Source organism: Hylobates moloch, unplaced genomic scaffold (genome assembly GCF_009828535.3).
Source record: "Hylobates moloch isolate HMO894 unplaced genomic scaffold, HMol_V3 SCAFFOLD_11, whole genome shotgun sequence".
NCBI classification, from domain to species: Eukaryota; Metazoa; Chordata; class Mammalia; order Primates; family Hylobatidae; genus Hylobates; species Hylobates moloch.
In genome coordinates, this window is record NW_026652286.1 from 28,809,271 (window position 1) to 28,824,305 (window position 15,035).

Genomic DNA, 15,035 nt, shown 5'->3' on the forward strand with positions numbered 1-15,035 from the left:
ATTAAACTAAAGAGCTTCTGCACAGCAAAAGAAACTACCATCAGAGTGAACAGGCAACCTACAGAATGGGAGAAAATTTTTGCAACCTACTCATCTGACAAAGGGCTAATATCCAGAATCTACAATGAACTCCAACAAATTTACAAGAAAAAAACAAACAACCCCATCAAAAAGTGGGCAAAGGACATGAACAGACACTTCTCAAAAGAAGACATTTATGCAGCCAAAAAACACATGAAGAAATGCTCATCATCACTGGCCATCAGAGAAATGCAAATCAAAACCACAGTGAGATACCATCTCACACCAGTTAGAATGGCCATCATTAAAAAATCAGGAAACAACAGGTGCTGGAGAGGATGTGGAGAAATAGGAACACTTTTACACTGTTGGTGGGACTGTAAACTAGTTCAACCATTGTGGAAGTCAGTGTGGCGATTCCTCAGGGATCTCGAAGTAGAAATACCATTTGACCCAGCCATCCCATTACTGGGTATATACCCAAAGGACTATAAATCATGCTGCTATAAAGACACATGCACACGTATGTTTATTGCGGCACTATTCACAATAGCAAAGAGTTGGAACCAACCCAAATGTCCAACAACAATAGACTGGATTAAGAAAATGTGGCACATATACACCATGGAATACTATGCAGCCATAAAAAATGATGAGTTCATGTCCTTTGTAGGGACATGGATGAAACTGGAAAACATCATTCTCAGTAAACTATCGCAAGGACAAAAAACCAAACACCGCATGTTCTCACTCATAGGTGGGAATTGAACAATGAGAACTCATGGACACAGGAAGGGGAACATCACACTCCGGGGACTGTTGTGGGGTGGGGGGAGGGGGGAGGGATAGCATTAGGAGATATGCCTAATGCTAAATGACGAGTTAATGGGTGCAGCACACCAACATACAAACCTGCACATTGTGCACATGTACCCTGAAACCCTAAAGTATAATAGCAAGTCCCAAAATTACTGTTAGTGTGTTAGTTGTAAGCCTCCCTACTAAACAAGACTGAACAAAGATGAACACCATTGAAACATATTCTCAGACAGAATGCAATATATCTGATATTAAGATCTACACTTAATTTGCATTTCTCTGATGATCATTGATGTTGAGCTTTTTTTCATATGTTTATTGGCCACGTAAATGTCTTCTTTTGAGAAGTGTCTGTTCATATCCTTCACCCACTTTTTGATGGAGTTGTTTTTTTCTTGTAAATATGTTCAAGTTCTTTGTAAATTCTGGATATTAGCCCTTTCTCAGATGGATAGATTGCAAAACTGTTCTCCCATTCTGTAGGTTGACTGTTCACTCTGATGATAGTTTCTTTTGCTGTGCAGAAGCTCTTTAGTTTAATTAGATCCCATTTGTCAATTTTAGCTTTTGCTACCATTGCTTTTGGTGTTTTAGTCATGAAGTCTTTGCCTATGCCTATGTCCTGAATGGTATCACCTAGGTTTTCTTCTAGAGTTTTTGTGGTTTTGGATTTTACATTTAAGTCTTAATCCATCTTGAGTTAATTTTTTGTGTAAGGTGTAAGGAAGGAGTCCAGTTTCAGTTTTCTGCATAAGGCTAGCCAGTTTTCCAAGCACCACTTACTGAATAGGAGAACATTTCCCCATTGCTTGTTTTTGTCAGATTTGTAGAAGATCAGATGGTTGTGGATGTGTGGTATTATTTCTGAGGTCTCTGTTCTGCTCCATTGGTCTATGTGTCTGTTTTGGTACCAGTACCATGCTGTTTTGGTTACTATAGCCTTGTAGTATTGAAGTCAGATAGTGTGATGCCTCCAGCTTTGTTCTTTTTGCTTAGGATTGTCTTGGCTGTATGGGGTCTTCTTCGATTTCATATGAAATTTAAAATAGTTTTTTCTAATTCTGTGAAGAATGTCAATGGTAGTTTGATGGAAATAGCATTGAATATATAAGTTACTTTGGACAATATGGCCATTTTCATGAGATACCATCTCATGCCAGTCAGAATGGTGATTATTAAAAAGTCAGGAAACAATAGATGCTGGTAAGGCTGTGGAGAAATAGGAACACTTCTACACTGTTGGTGGAAATGTGAATTAGTTCGACCATTGTGGAAGACAGTGTGGTGATTCCTCAAGAATCTAGAACCAGAAATACCATTTGACCCAGCAATCCCATTACTGGGCGTATACCCAAAGGAATATAAATCATTCTACTATAAAGACACATGTACATGTATGTTTATTGCAGCACTCTTCACAATAGCAAAGACACAGAACCGACCCAAATGCCCATCAATGATAGCTTGGATAAAGAAAATGTGGTACATATACACCATGGAATACTATGCAGCCATAAAAAGGAATGAGATCATGTCCTTTGCAGGACATGAAACTGGAAGCCATCATCCTCAGAAAACTAACACAGGAACAGAAACGCAAACACCACATGTTCTCACTCGTAAGTGGGAACTGAACAGTGAGAACACATGGACACAGGCAGGGGAAAAACACATTACCAGGGCCTGTTGGGGGATGTGGGTGAGGAGAGGGAATTTAGAGAATGGGTAAATAGGTGCAGCAAACCACCATGGTACCTGTGTACCTATGTAACAAACCTGCACGTTCTACACATTATCCCCCTTTTTTCAGAATAAAGAAAAAAACAATAAATAGAAATTTCAAAGATAAAAAATCTACACTTAAACAAATTTAAACTGGAAATCCTAAAAAGTGATTGATAGCTATGCCTTCTGTATGACAGACAGAGTGGAATTCGATTTGCTGAAACCTACAGAATGGAAAGTCCTTCAGTCTAGTCCTTTTCTAGTGAATTAATTCTAGGTAAAAATGATATTTTCTTCTTACAAATGTATTCTTTTTATAATTGCTTGTTAACAGATATTTTTAATTAACCTATACAACTACAGCCCTCAAGGTATCATTAAATAAACTTTTCATAGCAATATCACTCACTCACTTACTCATTCTCTGTTCACTGTATAAAAACATACTGAGCATGTATTTGTGGAACCTGGAATTCAAAGAGATTGCTGTGATGTTCCTTCTTTATGATTGTGTGGAATGGACTGGACAGAAATATTGTCAATGCACAAGTGCTGGCCATAGAAGCAGAAGAGATTTGCTTGTTGTTATCTAGCAGTAACAACAGAGTATAGAAGAAGAGATCTCCATACTCATGCCCATAATATTGGTACAATTGTCCTGAATCCTTGTAGGATGCAAACACAGGGATGGACAGAAGAGAGCAGAAGGGTCCCTGCAGGTGCTTAGGGCATGGATGGGTGTTGCAGGACTAACTATTCCCACTACCACATGTCCAGCATAGAAAGCCCTTGCCTACAGCCAAGCCCCACTCAGCATCAAGAAATCCTAGCATATGAAGGGATGAGGAATTTGCAAGTGCTAGAATGCAAAGAACACTATGAACCTGAATTCGTGGAACTGGGATTCTCAAGCCGACTGCATGATCAACATGGGGCACGTGCTCATTCCAGGCAATCCAAGCAGACAGTGAGGTTATGAGATTGCCCCAGACTGACATTATGCCATTTGTGCTCAAGTCTCTGTTTTAAAAATACAGTGGTAAGGTTTGACGTTATCAGATCTGTGGACTGAAAATAACACCTCTTGTGATCCAGGCATCCTGAACAGTTCATGTCTCTATATAGTGACTGTAATCACAGTAAGCACATGTTCTTCTCACCTACATGGCAATTACCCAGAATTCAAAGAGATTGCTGTGATGCTCCTTCTTTATCATTGTGTGGAATGGACTGGGCAGGGATATTGTCAATGCACCAATGCTGGCCATAGATACACATGGGATTTGCTTGTCATCTAGCAGTGACATACAGCATAGAAAAGAGCCCCACACTCATGCCCAACATATTGGTAAAACTATCGTGAATACTTGCAGGATGCAAACACAAAGGAGGGAGAGAAGAGATGGAGAAGATATCATTAGTAGGTGTGTGTGCGATCAGGGAGGGCTTCTTGAAATATTTAGAATTTGAACTGATGACTCTACAATTTACCCAGTATGTATCCTCTGTCACTTCTGCCAGTCACATAAATTTTTCTATTGGTCAAGGAGACATGAGTAAGATTTGGTCAGATGGAAATGAAAGAAAAGGTCATTTATGATGGCACTGTTAATAAAAGCATGGAGTTTTAGCGAATGGTGATTAGTATGTCATGCGTTTTATTCTTTGTGCCACCCCAAGTGTTTGGTCGTGCTTACAAGATCCCATGTAAGAAGGATCATAAGGCGGAGTACTCTGAACATTGAGTAATGTCTGTTGTGGACTTTACATGATAGAGCTTGGAATTAGTTTTACTATATTACCCTGAGAGAACTCTACAATGTTGTAAATTCCAGAGAGGGCCACAGCCAAGTCAGCCCAGCAGGACAAGCCAAAAAGGCAATGTCCTGCTCTCCTGACCCTCCTCACAGGGATACAGCCAACCCTTCAGGGTCAGAAGGCAATGATAAAAAATGACAAGTGTGGAAGTTAGGGTAGGAGTGAGAAGCATTGAAAGGTACACACTCCTTTTATATAATATTTTTGCCTGCAAAAGGCCCAGATTGACAGTGGGGAAGATAGTTCATCTTTAAATTAAGTTCAACATTTTGTCATATAAAAATTCAACTCTAAATTTTTTCATAGCCTTGATATGGATGATTGCTTACAAGTTGGTAACCTATTATCAGAAAATATGTACTGAAATTCAACATGTCACCTTGCACCTCCATTATAATATAGTATTTATTGTATCTTGATATTTCAATTAAAATTTCTGTTTTAACATATTATTACACATGTGAGAGAATAATGCATATTAGCTTCAGAAGTTTTGAAAAGATCTGTGAGAGGAGAGACGCAGGTTTGAGCCTTTAGTTGTATCAGTACATTTTTATTCATTTTTAGGAGAGATTGGAAGCAAATATGACAAAATGTTGATATATACATCATTTTAGTGGTGGGTGTGTGAATGTTTATTATATTATCTTATGGCTTGTGTGTCTAGTTTACAAATTTCTCTCCAGCATAACTCTGGTCTTCATTTCTGATGACTTCAATATCCACATAGTCAACCCAACTAACAGAACTTTTAGTTCCTTATCTTCTCATTCTGAATTATTTGTAATCTAACAAAAAATTACAAAAATAGTACTGAGAGTACCTGTGTACCCATCACCTAACCTACACTAATGGTGACGTGCTACATAGATAGAGTTTATTATCAAAACCAGGAAATTGATGTTGGTACAAAACAATTACCTATAATATACATCTTATGAGATTTCACCAGTGATTGCATGCACTCATTTTTTTAGGAGACGGATATGTCTTTGCAAGTAATTCTACAACATTTTGTCACACATATAGACTCATTTAACCACCACCACATTGAAGATATGGGAGTGTTTCTTCACCACAAAAGAACTCCCTTGGGTGACCCATATTGTCACACCCACCCCATGTCTCTTCCCAAACCCTTCTAACTACTAATCTACTCTTCATCTCTTTTGTCATTTCAAAACTGTTACAAACATGAAATCATACAACAATTAATCTTTTGAGTCTGGCATTTTCACTCAGCATAATATCCTCAACCGACTCAAGTTGGTACAGGTATTAGTAGTTTGTTGTTGATTTTTTTCATGGCTGAGTAGTATTCCTTGGTTCTGATGCTTCGTTTCCCTATTCATAAGTGGAAGGCCATTGCATTTTTATCTAATATGTCTTTTATATATAAAACTGCTATAAACATGTGTATAGATTTTTTAGTGAATATAGTTTTCTAGTCTCTAGGATAAATTTCATAATTGGATTGCTAAGTTGTATGTCAAATATTCTATGTTTAATTTTTTTAATGCAAGAGTTTTTCAGAGTAGCTCTACCATTTTACGCTCTCACTGGCAGGGTATAAAACATCCAATTTCTCCAAATCTTGACCAATATTTGAAACTATCAGTATTTTGTATTTTAGCCATATTAAAAGGTGTGTAGTAGTATCTCATTGTGTTATTAATTTGTATTTTCCTAAAGATTACTGATATGAACATCATTTTATGCCTTTATTTGCCATGCATATATCTCCTCGGTGAAGCATCTGTCTTTTGCCTTGGTTGAATCCAGCTCTCCTATTAACTCCATATCTCTTCTCACAGACCTGAATGTGGCTGGAGAACAACACACTACCATGCCTAATGGTTTCACTTCACATTTATGACCATGAGCCTCAAATATTCGCTTGTATCTCCTGAACCATCATGTAACATTTCCACAATTGCTTCCCACTCTCCAAGGAAACTCTTCACACCACCTCCTCTCTCCGGAAATCACCTCCCCACTCTTTTATCACTCTCAGGTGATGCTCAGCCGAGAATTACCCCATCTCCCCATGCCAAACCTACCCGTCAGTTCGCCTCTGAGTTCATTTCTCTGTCTTCCCTCCCAAGTCAGGGAATGGGCTCTGCACGCTCCTGTCCTTAACCATCCTTTCCTCTTGTGTGCTGGTTCCCCTCCCTGCACTGAAACCCTGTGTATAATGACCACCTCTCCCTCCCGCTTCTTCAATGCTTCCTCTTCTATTGGGTCATTCAGCACAGTATAAATAAGCTATCCTGTCTCCTTAAAACACCACTCAAGTCAACATTTCCCTCCATCCACAATCTGATTTCTCTTTTTTCCTTTAGAGAAAATTACTTCAGAAGAGTTTTCTACACTCATTATCTTCATTTTCTCACCTCCAATTAACTCTCTCTCTCCCGCTCCCTTTCCCAACTAATTAACCTTTTCATTATCTCTTTATGTGTATGTGTTCTTCTCATATCCCTATTTCACTTTCTTAGCTAAATCACTGCATTTATCACTATACATTTATTTCCTTTATTTTAAAATTTATTTTTAAAATAAAATTTGAAATATTTTTTTAAAAATTTGTTTTTAAAATAGTAATATTGCCACAGGTTTCAAAAAACTTTTTCATGCATAAGTTGAAAATGGTCATTCTCATTTCAAGTACTCGGGCTTCTTTGCCGTATTATTAAAGACATATATATTTTTATAGTTTCTAATTTTTTAATCTATATAAAGATACTTAAAACAACTATATATAGTTGTTTCATGTATATCTGTATGTATATATATTATATATATATACACAGTCTGTCTCATACAAAATACACATTAGTCTGCATTCCTTTTTCTTTATTTGACATATCATGAAGTCCCTTTCATATCAGGTTTCTTGTTTTTTTATTTTATTTCATGTACTCAGACAGCATCTCACTCTGTCGCCCTGGCTAGAGTGCAGTAGCCCAATAACAGCTCACTGCAGCCTCAAACTCCTGGGCTCAAGCAATCCTCCCACATCAGCCTATCAAGTAGCTGAAACTATAGGTGCAAGCCACCATGCCCAGCTAATATTTTCATTTTTGTAGAGAAGGGTTCTCCCTATGATGCCCAGGCTAGTCTCGAACTCCTGGGTGCAAATGACCCTTCCACCTCGGCCTCTCAACGTACTGGAATTACAGGTGTGAAACAACATGCCCAGTCTGTTGTTCTTTTGATCCATAAATTATGGATAGACCATAATTTATACAGTATTGATGGCCATTTTGGCTGTTACCATTCTTTTATTGCAAAAATGCTGCATTTATTAACTTTGTGTATATATATATATCTTCAACATGCACAAGTATATATCTAGGATAAATTCCTAGATGAAGAATTATAGGGAGAAAAATATGATACTTTATATATATTTCTGTATGTTGAAAATCATCTTCCCTGGAGGTTATTATATCCATTTGCACCCTCAGCAGAAATGAGGGAGAGTGCCTGGTCCCATAACATCCACATGCTATATGCTATCAAAACATTTGGCTTTTTACATTTTGGTAAGTAAAATAAAACTCTGTATCAATTCAGTTTGCATATCTTTTATTAAGAGTTGGGATTCTTATCTTTCCATATCTTTAAGAGCCCTTTTTACTTTCTAGAAATTGTAAATCATGACCTATGGTCATTTTCTTATTAGCTTTTTGGATATTGAATTGACATTTTACAGAAACATTTTATAAATAGGGAAAATTAGCAGTTAGGCTATGATACACATTATCAATATTTTCCCGATTTATTTAATTTTCATTATGATGGTTCATGCCATGCCAACAAAGTCTTTGTTTTTGTCTTTATTAATATTTTCTTTAATGTCTTCTAAAGTTTGTCCTGTATTTGAAAGCTATTCCCCACTGGGAGTTTAAAAAAAAAAAGTCTTCCTATGTTTCTCTAGGTTCTTATATTTTCATCATAAATTTAAAAGTATTTCATATATCTGTATTTATCCCAAAATCATATGTAAAGTATATATTCAACTTAATTTTATTTTAGATGACCACCCAGTATCCCACTTGCATTCATTGAATAGTCTATGTTTTACACAATTATTCAGTATACAGCCTTTATCATACTAAATTTCAATGCACATTCATGTCTAATCATCTTGTGATGTTTTTATTGATCTACTTTTCTATATATGAATCAATATTGGAATGCTGTTCTTATTCAAAAGTTACACTAGATTTTAAGCATTCTCATTTCCCTTCTTTTTCGGAAGATGTAATTGAGGTTCATTTTCTTTTATTTCTTCCTACTGCCTGTTTTGTATATAGAAACACTGCTGGTTGTTTATATAGTAACACAGCATGCAGCTACCTGCCTTCATTGTCTCCTTCTCTACAGTGTTTCAGCTGATGTCTGGGGTGTCCAGGAGTCCCATCATCACCTGCCATTCTCTTGTACACCTTCTCCAGTTAGTGTTTGGACCATTCTTCCTCTGCAAACACATTGACAGCATCAGCAATGACTCCCATGTTGCTCACCAAGGGTCAATTTTATAACTGCTCAGCTGCTACCGACACTATTACCAACCAATAACTCCATGGCTTAAAATTATCAAACACTGTACTTCCTAGCTTTCTTCTTTCCCCCACAATTGCTTCTTTACATGTTTTCCTCAAATTTTTGACATGCAACCTTTATCATATACTACATTCTCATATGTATTTCTGTCTAATTCTAAGACTTTTTCTCCATTGGTAAGTTTCTCTATGGATGGTTTGCTGGATCCAACTTCTCCAGATGTTTCATGGATGAAGACACTTCAGACCTCTTCTCTTTTCAGTCTCTATTTACTTTCTGAGGGCATTCATTCAGCCCTTTGGAAATAAACTCCAGAAGCCCATGGTATAGTTTTATCAACACTGCAACTCAAGTGCCTGAAAAAAATCCTGAGACGTGGTACATATCTATTAGTTTTCTATGACTGCCACAACAAGGTACCACAAACTGGGTGGCTTAAACCACACAAGTTCATTTTCTCACAACTTTGGAGGCTAGAAGTCTGAGATTAAGGTGTGGGCAGGGTTGGATGGCACCTTCTCTTCCCTGTGTCTTCACATGGTCTTACCTCTGTGTGTCTGTGTCCTAATCTCCTATTATGGGACCACCAGTTCTGTTGAATTAAGGCCCAAGCTAACAGCCTCTTTTTAACTTACTTACATCCTTGAAGTGCCTGTTTTCAAATATTATACAGCAGCATTCTGACTTAGGTGTTAGAACATTAGCATATGAATATTGTAGAGACAAAATACTGCCTGTAACAAGGTCCTTATTACATATTTGCTGAAATAATCCATTAAAGAACTTTTCTCAGTTTTCAAAATAGAATCTAATTCAAATTATATTATTTAAAATGAAAGTGGCTTGATTTGGCTGCAGCATGAGGCAGAAGAATGGAAGCATAAGAGGAAAGACATAAAATTATGAAAATTCACAACTAACAAATATAAAGAATAAATGACATTAAATAGAGAAAGAAAATAAGAGTGCTGAACTCTTTACATTGTGTAAAAGAAATCAATTGGTCCACTTGTTCATACTGACAAATTAAAATGAAATATAAGTGCATTATTCAGAGCTGATAATAATAAAAAAATGTAAACTATAGCAAGTGGTGTCCTCTGGAGAAAAGGATTCAAGGACACTTTGACCTTGAATTCAGTTCTCTGCCATTTGTAAAGAAAATATATACCTGAATGCATTATTACCTTGATAAAGAAAACACCAGCTGCTAAAATACCACCACTTTGATAAAGAAAACACCCCTCTCTGCACTGAAACACTGTGCATAATGACCACGTCTCCCTTTGCTTCTTTGTATTGGATCATTCCAGTGCAGCACAAACAGGCTATCCCATCTGCTGGCTTAAGTCACCACCCTAGTCCACATTCTCCTCCATCCATGCATCCATGACCTGGTTTCTCTTATTTCCTTTAGAGAAAATCTCTTCAGAAGAGTTTTCTATACTCATTGTCTTAAGTTTCTCACCACCAATTAACTCTCTTTCTCTTTCTGTCGTATCTTTTCAAATTTTTACCTCTTTCTTTTAGCTACATCATTAAATTTATTTTTTGTTTGAAAATTTATTTTGAAAATAATAATACACTCACACATATCAAATTCTTTTCCTGCATATATTGAAAGTTGACATCCTATTCCAGATCCTCAAAATTCCATGCACTCTCCTCAAAGACAAATATATTGAAGAAGTTTTCTGAATATTTGAAATAGTTTCTAATTAAAACAACTTAAATGAAGGGAAGATATGAAATAAGACTAGAAAATTTTAATATTTATACTAAATAAAAACAAATATCATGAAGTAGAGAAAGATATTCTATGTGTGCTACTTACATTTTATAAGAAAATTAAGTTGGTCCACTTGATAATACAAATAAATGCAAAACATAAATATAAGCTTACTATTCACAGCTAATAATCACCATCAAATAAGAATAGAAAGTGTAGTAAGTGGTGGCTTTTCAAGAAAGAGACTCAGGAGACTTGCACTTTTTATGCACTTCTCTGTCATTGGAACGAAAGTATACATATGAATGCAATAACAACTGTGACTTAAAAATATATGAAAGAAAAAAATCAATTGTGGTCAGGCCATGGTGAGCCTTGGATGACATTCTGATATACCTTTTTCTTCATTTATAAAGCCCCACAATACACTCTCACATTGCTTGACATTGAACCTAGGCTCACAGTAGACATTTAAAGGTCCACAACAACAATTGATTACAGGGAGGTGGACCACATGGGATAGGATGGGAGAGGGTGGCAGTCCAGACTGCAGGAGTTCCAAATGGAGTCAAGCAGACCTTTCTACTGATCCATTTACCCATAATGAGTTGGGATTGCTTGCAGATGAAATTAAAATCAATGGCAAAAGTAAAGACAAAGTTTTTGTCTGTGCTAGAAAGGTTAAAGGATCAAGCAGATGGAAAATACATGTTAGTCACTGGGATCACGCCCACCCCTCTGGGAGAAAGGAAGAGCACAGTTATGACTGGGCTGTGCAGTCTCTGACCATGCACCTGCATGTCCCATCTTTTGCCTGTATGAGGCAGCCTTCCCAAGGACCAACTTTTGGAGTGAAAGAAGGAGCCATGGGTAGTGGATATGCCCTGGTCATCCCCATGGAAGAGTTCAACCTTCACTTGACTGGAGATATCCATGCCATCACAGTTGCCAATAATTTACCAGCTGCTGTCATCAACCCAAGGATTCTGCATGAAAATGCACAGACAAGGCTCTGTATAATCGGCTGATTCATTTAATGAATGGTGTCAGAGAATTTTCAAAAATTCTCTGATTACTCGACTAAAAAAAACTGGGAATAAATAAGATGGATCAAAGCACACTGACAGAAGAGAAAGTGAGTAAATTTGCCTGTCTCGACACCCACCCTTCCACCATCGCATGGCAGACATTATTGAATAAAAATGACCAATTTCTACAAAAAAAATAGATGTTGGCATGGATACAGTGATCTACACTGCCGGTGAGAATGTAAACAAGTACAACTACTATGGAAAACACTGTGGAGATTCCTTAAAGAACTAAAAGTAGAACTACCATTTGATCTGGCAATCCCACTACTGGGTGTCTACCCAGAGGAAAAGAAGTCATTTTACAAAAAAGATACTTGCACACACATGTTTATAGCAGCACAATATATAATACATATATATATTAGTTTCTTTACCCACTTGTTGATTGATGGGCATTTTGGTTGGTTCCACATTTTTGCAATGGTGAATTGTGCTGCTATAAACATGTGTGTGCAAGTATCTTTTTTGTAAAATGACTTCTTTTACATATATATAATATATATATTATAAACTGCTATAAACATGTGTGTGCAAGTATCTTTTTTGTAAAATGAATTTTTACATATATATTATATATATATTATATCATATATACTATAATATATATATATGATGGAATACTACTCAGCCACAAAAAGGAATGAATTAATGGCATTCTCAACAACCTGGATGAGATTGTAGACTATTATTCAAAGTGAAATAACTCAGGAATGGAAAACCAAACGTCGTATGTTCTCACTGATATGTGGAAACTAAGCTATGAGGATGCAAAGGTATAAGAATGACACAATGGACTTTGGGGACTCAGGGAGAAAGGGTGGGAAGGGGATGAGGGATAAAAGATAACAAATTGGGTGCAGAGTATACTGCTCGGGTGATGGGTGCACCAAAATCTCACAGATTTGGTTTCATTGCATCTTTCATCAAAACTGTCAAAGCACCAGTCACCCCCAAATCATCAGTGTCACAGGCTGCCCAGTTTTGTCACAGATCACCACTAAAGAACTTACTCATGTAACCAAACACCACTTGTTCCCCAATAACCTATGGAAATAAAAAAATTTAATTAAAAAAATACAAACGACTGATTTCTACAAAAAATAACCATCAGGCAGGCAAACACAGAGAAAGGCTCCTCCTGGCAAACGCTGTTTGACATCGTGGTGGCCAGCGAGATCATGGTGGTGCTGGCCCTTACGAACAGCCTCTCAGACATGAAGACATGGCTGGGAAGGATGGTGGTGGCCAGTGACAAAACCAGGCAGCCTGTGACACTGATGATTTGGGGGTGACTGGTGCTTTGACAGTTTTGATGAAAGATGCAGCGAAACCAAATCTGATGCAGACCTTGGAACGGACACCTGTATTTGTGCACGTGGGCCCTTTTGCTAACATCACCCATGCCAATTCTTCAGCGTTGGCTGATAAAATTGCCCTGAAACTGGCTGGTGATGAAGGATTTGTAGTGACTGAAGCTGGCTTTGGTGCTGACATTGAAATGGAGAAATTTTTCAACAACAAGTGCCAAGCTTCCAGCTTGGTGCCCAGTGTGGTTGTGTTGGTGGCAACGGGGCAAGCTCTGAAGATGCACAGTGGCGGGCCAAGTGTAAGTGCTGGTGTTCCTCTTAAGAAAGAACATAAAGAACGTCCAGTTGGTGGCAGATGGCTGCTGTAACCTCCAGCAGCAAATTCAGATTGCTCAGCTCTTTGGGGTTCCCATTATGGTGACTCTGAAGGTCTTCAAGATCCACACCAGTGCTGAGATTGACCTGGTGTGTGAGCTCACAAAATGGGCTGGTGCCTTTGATGCAGTCCCTTGCTATCACTGGTCAGTTGGTAGAAAACAGTTGGTGGATTTGGCTTGGGCTGTGAGAGAAGCTGCAAGTAAAAGAAGCTGATTCCATTTCCTGTACGATGTTCAGCTTCCAATTGTGGAAGAGATAAGAACCATGGCCCTGGCTATGGAGCCAAATATATCAAACTCTGTCCTGAGGCACAAACCAAAATAGATTGTTAACACTCAACAGGGTTTCGGAAATTTGCCCATCTGCATGGCAAGGACCCACCTTTCTCTGTCTCACCAACCTGACCAAAAAAAAGTGTGCCAAGGGACTTCATTGTACCTCTCAGTGATGTCAAGGCCAGCATAGGTGCTGGGTTCATTGGCCCTTTGGTTAGAATGATGAGCATCGTGCCAGGACTGCCACTTGGCCCTGCTTTCATGACATAGACCTTGATATGGAAACAGAACAAATTAAAGGTTTGTTCTAAGTGAACAAGGCTCTCATAGGAATTGATTCAGGTTCCTGAAACAGACTCCTCCTTGCCTTTTTGCTGCAGTTAGAGAAGAAACTGAATTTAAAAAATGTCCTTTATGCAATGTTGGAGAAATGGTGAAATAGGCCAAGGATTTCTTCTTCTATTCACAACAGAGTATAGTGTTCAGCAAAACGACCTCCACCAAGTCTGAAAAAAACTAATTTACTTAAGTTTCAATGAAAGAGTTTACATTATTTCTACTGCTTACACTTTAGAATGTTTATTTTATGGGACTAAGGGATTAAAAGAGTGTGAACTACAAGGTAACATTTTCCACTCTCGAGTTTTCTTTTTTTTTCTTTTTTTTAATTATACTTTAAGTTTTAGGGTACATGTGCACAACGTGCAGGTTAGTTACATATGTATACATGTGCCATGTTGGTGTGCTGCACCCAGTAACTCATCATTTAACATTAGGTATATCTCCAAATGCTATCCCTCCCCCTCCCCCCACCCCACAACAGGCCCCAGGGTGTGATGTTCCCCTTCCTGTGTCCATGTGTTCTCATTGTTCAATTCCCACCTATGAGTGAGAACATGCGGTGTTTGATTTTTTGTCCTTGCAATAATTTGCTGAGAATGATGGTTTCCAGTTTCATCCATGTCCCTACAAAGGACATGAACTCATCATTTTTTATGGCTGCATAGTATTCCATGGTGTATGTGTGCCACATTTTCTTAATCCAGTCTATCATTGTTGGACATATGAGTTGGTTCCAAGTCTTTGCTATTGTGAATAGTGCTGCAATAAACATACGTGTGCATGTGTCTTTATAGCAGCATGATTTATAATCCTTTGGGTATATACCCAGTGATGGGATGGCTGGGTCAAATGGTATTTCTAGTTCTAGATCCCTGAGGAATCGCCACACTGACTTCCTCAATGGTTGAACTAGTTTACAGTCCCACCAACAGTGTAAAAGTGTTCCTATTTCTCCACA

General features: G+C 37.8%; 1 pseudogene; it reads left to right on the top strand.

Moving 5' to 3' along the window:
* The first annotated feature begins 11,208 nt into the window (after positions 1–11,208).
* On the top strand, positions 11,209–14,046 carry LOC116477238 (monofunctional C1-tetrahydrofolate synthase, mitochondrial-like; annotated as a pseudogene).
* The last annotated feature ends 989 nt before the right edge of the window (positions 14,047–15,035 follow it).